The sequence below is a fragment of the Gymnodraco acuticeps genome, unplaced genomic scaffold (genome assembly GCF_902827175.1).
Source record: "Gymnodraco acuticeps unplaced genomic scaffold, fGymAcu1.1, whole genome shotgun sequence".
Classification (NCBI taxonomy): Eukaryota; Metazoa; Chordata; class Actinopteri; order Perciformes; family Bathydraconidae; genus Gymnodraco; species Gymnodraco acuticeps.
In genome coordinates, this window is record NW_022992247.1 from 637756 (window position 1) to 644344 (window position 6589).

General features: G+C 44.1%; 1 pseudogene; it reads right to left on the reverse strand.

Annotated features, from left to right (window-relative positions):
* Nucleotides 1-369: 369 nt before the first annotated feature.
* Nucleotides 370-5017, reverse strand: LOC117539991 (annotated as a pseudogene).
* Between the last annotated feature and the right edge of the window lie 1572 nt (nucleotides 5018-6589).

Genomic DNA, 6589 nt, shown 5'->3' on the forward strand with positions numbered 1-6589 from the left:
TGAATTCAGGAATTGTACTTGTAATTAAGTATTTTCAGACCAAAGTATTTCCACTTTTACTTAAGTAAAGGAGTATTCTTCCAACGATGGTTATATGACGGCTTGTATCTCCAAAGGTTTAGGAAGCCTGCAGTGCTTCAGTTATCACAGGCTTATTATCATTTATTTTGTACTAAAGATGATTCTACTTTCAATGAAATTGTGGGCTGCACTTATGGGCTATGATTGTTATGTTCTTATTGCACAGTGGCATTAAGCTAAAGAGCTCAGAGGTGAAGCCACCCTGCCATCCCAATCATTATGAAGCAGACTCATCTTCAATTTCTCCGTGTGTTCCAGAATATAATACAAAGAAATCTTCTGAAAATACACATTTGCATTGTTGTCTTTTATTGACCATCACAACATTATAATATAAATTATTGACAGAGGATCATATAAAGAGATCTTTAGCTGAGAGGAGAAAAACCACTAAATGTTCATTTATTTCTTCTCATGAAACCGTAGGCAGAAGCTCCTCCGAGTGGATGCAATAAGAGCCCTAGAACAGCAGAGAAATCAAACAGGGACATTCACAGCATCGTAAGACCACCATTTGGTTTGGATCTGCATCAAGGAGACCCGGCAAGGCCTACATGTAGCATTCACAAAAAGGCAGTAAAAAATAATTTATGCAAACACTCCAGCACCGTGAACGCGACTGAGAGGTTCACTGTATTATAAATAATAATAAAAAGGTCTTTGAATATTCGTAGAGAGGCTTCCTGGCGAAGCTGCAGCGGACAGTCTGTTTAAAGGCTTCAGGCGACAGGCAGAGAAACAAAGGTTCTGGACACATTTTATAAAAAGGGTTTATAGAAAAGAATATGAACGAATGTATTATCTTAAAGAAAAGCTTGTCGATCTCTCAAATCAGACATCAGACTGTTCAGTGTGGCTCTTTTTCCAGGTGTTCAGTTTTAACAGACAGCTTCTAAAAAGCACACCTTTTAATTTCAGATAACATTACATTCCTCAACGTTGCATGGCGCCATCTAACACACACGCACACACACACACACACACCACAACACACACACACCACGCACACACACACACACACACACACACACACACACACACACGCACCGGAGACATGTTACAGACTGAATAGAGAGTAAAGGAAACAGAGAAAGAGAAAACACAACACAGTCTCCATGCTGCAGGAGACACAATCTTTGGATTTCAGCATAAAGTTTTGATAATCAATACAAAAAGTTCCTTCACACCCACACACACGGACAGGCTTGCGCGTGACGGCGCGTCCATCCGCCTCTGTCGGCCTCGAGCTCGGGTTCTCAGCTCTTATTGGCTGACTTCTCGCTAACAGTTAATGTGACGTCAGGCCGTGTTTGGACCCCGAACAGACCCCGCCCCGCACCCCTTCATGTCAACATATTCCTGTTATAGATGGAAATACAATCAGTTTTCTGAGATAATGTGACCGGAATGTCACTCTAAAAAGAAACATCCGAGAGTAACAATATGAATAATTATGATCATACTTTTTTTAGTAGCCCGATCAAAATGATTTCAAAACGCATATGTTATCCCAAAAGTATATAACCTTGACTGCCTCACCTGGGACAGGTTATACTTCAGGGACAGGGTTTGATATCAGCAGCCGACAGGCCTCCCTTCCCTTCAGGGTTTGGTTTCAGACCAGACCCAGAGCCATTTACCGGCCAATAATGGCGGGATGGTGTTGTCAACAGTGCACCAGCAGCATGGCTCTTCTTTATTGGACGTTACATCGTAGAAATTGGTTTGTTTGTTTCGACTCTTGGCGCAACACGAACGCCACCACTTTGGAGTTTTGGACATTTTGGACACCGTCATTAATGAGCATCCCTTCACACACAACACACACAACACACACACACACACACACACAGGCATACACACACACACACACACACACACACACACAGTCTGGAGTGATTTTATTGCATGGTCCCCGGGTCTCCTCTAGTCGCTGTCCGACTTGTCCTCCTTGGCCCCGGCGTGGTTGTACAGTCCCTGCGCCATGAGGTGCAAGCGCCAGAGCGTTTTATTATCCGGTGGCTTTCTTGATTTTGGCCCGTTTGTTCTGGGAACCAGATCTTGATCTGGGACTCTTTGAGGCCCAGCTCCCCGGCCAGGGCCTGCCCGCCGCTGCTCCGTCAGGTACCGGTTCCCCTGGAAACTCCGTCTTCAGCCGCTGCAGCTGCTCCGCCGTGAAGGCCGTGCGGGGCCGCTTGTCCTCCGGGCTGGGGGTCAGGGCCTTCTTTGGTTTGCGGGATCTGGGCCCTTGAGGTGTAAAGTTCAGTTAATATTTTTCACATTTAAAAATCACAGGTGTTTTATTAAAGTGTGAGCTGGTCCCGTGAAAATAGAGTGCTCCATGAACGCGTCCCTGCACCACCCTGAGAGAAAGGCTCTCAGGAGGTGGAGAAACATGTTCAGTATTATTAAGTCCCTGCTATTAAACGAACTATTTGAATGTAGCATATATATTAGGCCTGCCTTTGTTTGGAACTGAATGGTGACTTTGGCTCATAAGGAACTACACGCTTTGGGGAAAATACTCGCTTTTGGGTCCGTGAATACTTAAGTGTAATTTAAATAAATAAAAAATCCACAGACACATTTAATCACAGCTGTAAGGGGGAATATGGTCTGTTATCATGTGGCTCAGGGAGGAGGGAGGACGTGCAGATGGGGGTGGGGTTAGGATGGAGGATGGGGAGTTAGGCGCCTCTTTCTCTCCCTGTTACCATAGGAACTCCATTTAAAAAAAAGTACTTTCCTAAAATTAGCCAAAACTCTTTTCATTACTAATATAATATTCTGATATTTCACGATAAAGGCAAAGCGGAAATAAAGAGAAGGAACATTCTGCCTGGGCCTCGGTGCGTAAAAGAAAGAAGACCTAGGCCTACATCTTTTACCATCCAACAGTAAGAGGTGAAACAACAGGGACACCAATGCTACATCTTTCATCATTTATCAAACCTTTCTCACTCATTCCCACCGTTATATTTGGTTGAATAGTCCTGCAGCTCCCTGCCTCTTTGTGGCCACTTCCATATGTCGGGCCTGGACCTCGATGGACTTTTTTTGAGTGTCCATACAACAACACAAACTATCATTCTCACGGTTTTCGCTTCGTTTTGGGCTTTTTCCTCCCGCCCCTCCAACAGATCGCAAATCCCCTTCCTCTGCTGGGTTTCTAGGTTTGAACATTATTAATCAGTTGCATCTAAATCACGACAAAGGAAAGTCCAAGTGCACCATGCGCACTCAGAACATAACCCTGCCAGATACAACATGATACAACATGATGTGTGTTAAAGCGGTCCGAGCCCCCCCCAGCGGCACAGAGACAGAGGACAGAGGACAGAGGACAGAGGACACCGCTTCACTTCGAGGATGTTCATAAAATAGAAACGCTATCAAAAATGACTTGTTTATTTCGTTGGCGGGTTAAAGGGCTTTGAAGTTTTATTCAGCATTTCACATCGAATCTCTCTGTCGGGACACACGGCCCTCACTTTTTAGACCCCGCCATTGTCAAAAGAAATATGCTAATGGTATATCAACAAAGAAGACTGATGAACAATGGCGTTAAACTTGGGTTTAGTTCGCTTCTCCATATTGTAACTTAACTTTCGACTTGTATTTAATTATAACTTCGTTTTCATGTCGCTTCCTGAAACATCAAGTCGTGTTGTGATTTTAAAGCAAACATTCCCATCCGAGACTTTCTCATTTGCGTTTAGAGTAGTTTGTTTTATTTAAATAGGCCTAGGTCTCGGCTCGGTTTTTTTATTATTGAAATGATTAAATAATAAGATGATTATAGTTAGGATGGTGCAATAAAAGATAAATCAATTGTTACAATTGGGGTTGGGGGTCGCAAAGCTCAGAGAATAAAATGTCATTCTCTTTCTCTAAGAAGTGCTATCCTCGAGAGCTTTGAACCCGGATAAAGATATCATGTAGCCTATCTCTGTTTTCAGTTGAACGGACCTTAAACATTCCTTTCATTTATTTCAGTTCTTCTAATTTAACGAAAAGTGGACCAGTGATATTTCCACCAACCTGCTGACGGGCGGTCTGAGTAGCGGGTACAATAAACCCAAGCCGGCCACAGCATCGGCTTGGATGCGGGGGCCGAGCTGGCCTCCCCCCGGCCCTCTATCGCCTCCTCCCCGGCTCTCAGCTCCGGCCTTTCGGCCACAGTGTCCGGGTCCTGCTGGTCGGATTCTCCCGTCTCGTCCTGCTCCTCCTCGCCTCCCGCTCCGCGCTGCGGCGCATTTCCAGTTCTCGACTTCCTCCCTGTCTGCTCCTCTCTGCGGAGGATCACTGCCAGACTGCCCCCCTCCCGGACCAGAGTCCCGTCCTTCCTCTTTCGTCCGAAGTCCGGTCTTAAGATGTTGTCTATATAGAAGTTGGTGACCCTGTGGGCCTGCTGGTGGACAGGTGGCTGCAGGAGGGGCAGGATGGCCCGGTTGGACTCCTGGCCGGAGTCCTGTGGGCGCTGCGGGTCTCTGCGAGCCTTTCCTTCCATAGTGATGGATCCGGATCCCCCTCAGCCTCTGCCTCTGGGCCCTCAACACAAAGTAACTCCTATGTGCTGTGGTCCGCTTCACTTTATTTTCGATGATTAATGATACCCTTTTTTGACCGGAACACCAAACCTTGGAGAACCTGGACTAGTTCCTTTTTTTGGCACAATACTTTCTTTTGTTTTTGCTGACGCGCCGCTTAGAATAAGGACAGAATAAAGGCATGCTCAGCTTCTAATAAAAAGCCTCATGCCAGGACTTGATGCCATATTTTTATTTACTTCAAAATCGTAAAAGTGGTGGAGAAAAAAAAGAATTTCTTTGCAGTCCCTGCACACTAGTTTTGATGCTTCTAGCAGGACTAAAGTGCTCTGATAAAGACGCCGCTCAAATACTTTCACTACGGAATTTGGTTTTCATTTCTGATTGGCTGATGAGGTTGTGATGACGTTGTACTACGGCTCTCCTAGACACGTGCCTCGGACCAATAGAGCTGCACAATTGGTGTCATGTGATCATACCGGAATTCCCTGGAGACGGAGAATAATGGTTTATGATGCATTCAGGTTACAGTGGAAATGTGTAGCCTAATTATTTAAACATTTAAAGGATTTTAGTGTTATGGTTAATGTAGCTCCTAACGGAAAACAGTGTTCAGCCCAGCTTTGAGTGATAGCCTATCAGCGTGTCTTATAAGATGGGTCCACACTGTCCTAGCAACACATCAGCTGCTGGGCGCCGGTGTTTGTGGGATGGACACCATTGCATTGGTAGCCTAAAAGAACCAGTTGTATTTTACAGATTGTATTTTACACTGTACATTATTTAACATTGTACATTCAGTTTTTATCTTATTCTCTTTTCAATGTAGGCTATATAGCTTATTTCTGTATTACGTGCACATTGTGTCACTTGCACTATTGTCTAACACTAGGCCTACTTCATTTCAAGTTGTCCTTGTTTGTTTTGAAGTCTTTAGTTTGTTGCATGTTGCACTGCAGGTCGATCCTGACATCACATTTGCACCTTGAACAATGAAGGCTTTGCTTCTTTCATTGAAATGCAGCTGAATAATATGACATGGAGCTGAACATGTGTAAAAGTCAAGTTGTACTGAGAACCTCTGAATTCATTCCTCTCATCTTTACAGCAGGTTCATGCTCTGCCTGCACTCCATCATTGGACCTGTGGACCAATAACCAGCCTGCTTCCAGGAGTGTTCAAGTCCATCTGGAGATCATAGAACCTGGGCCAAAGCACCATGCGTTGGTTATGGTGCAGTGTCCTGCAGACTGTGTGGGTTAGTCATTCTGTAGGGTGCTGATAACAGCCTGTCTGCTGGGGGGGGGGGGGGGGGGGCTCGGCTGGGGTATGTAGCCTCAGGCCAACGTATAGAACTGTGAGATGGGGTATTTTCCTCTTCTGGTTCATTTAAAATATAACAACAAGCCTGCTCCAACCCATGTGTTTGTTTGTTAGGTCAATGCAGTAGTGGAAAGTATGATACTTTATACTTTTACTCAATATATTTTGTAGGCAAATGTTGTACCTTTTACTCAATCACTTATTTACTTACCTTTACTGAATCAACAACTACATTATTATATAATATTATAGGTTAAACTACTATATAAAGTGAGACAAATAAATCCAACTAAAACCAAGTGCACCATTAAAGTGTTGATCACAACCATTTACATGGTGCTTAAATGGGCCATTCTGGAGAAAGTATATTTTGATGCTATAGCCATACCTTAACTTAATTACAATTATGAATGCAGGACTGTTCCTTGCAACTGAGTATTGTTACACTGCAGTATAATTATATAGATTATATAATAATAAACGATATAAAGTAAATAATCTGAGGACTTTCTATTCGTCGCGTGCAAGCATGGGCCAATAAATCATTTTGTCTTTGGATCAGGAGAACAGGATTTCGCTTCAGTTCGCTCACACCCGCGCGAAATGAGTCGCCCGCTCACACACACACACACACA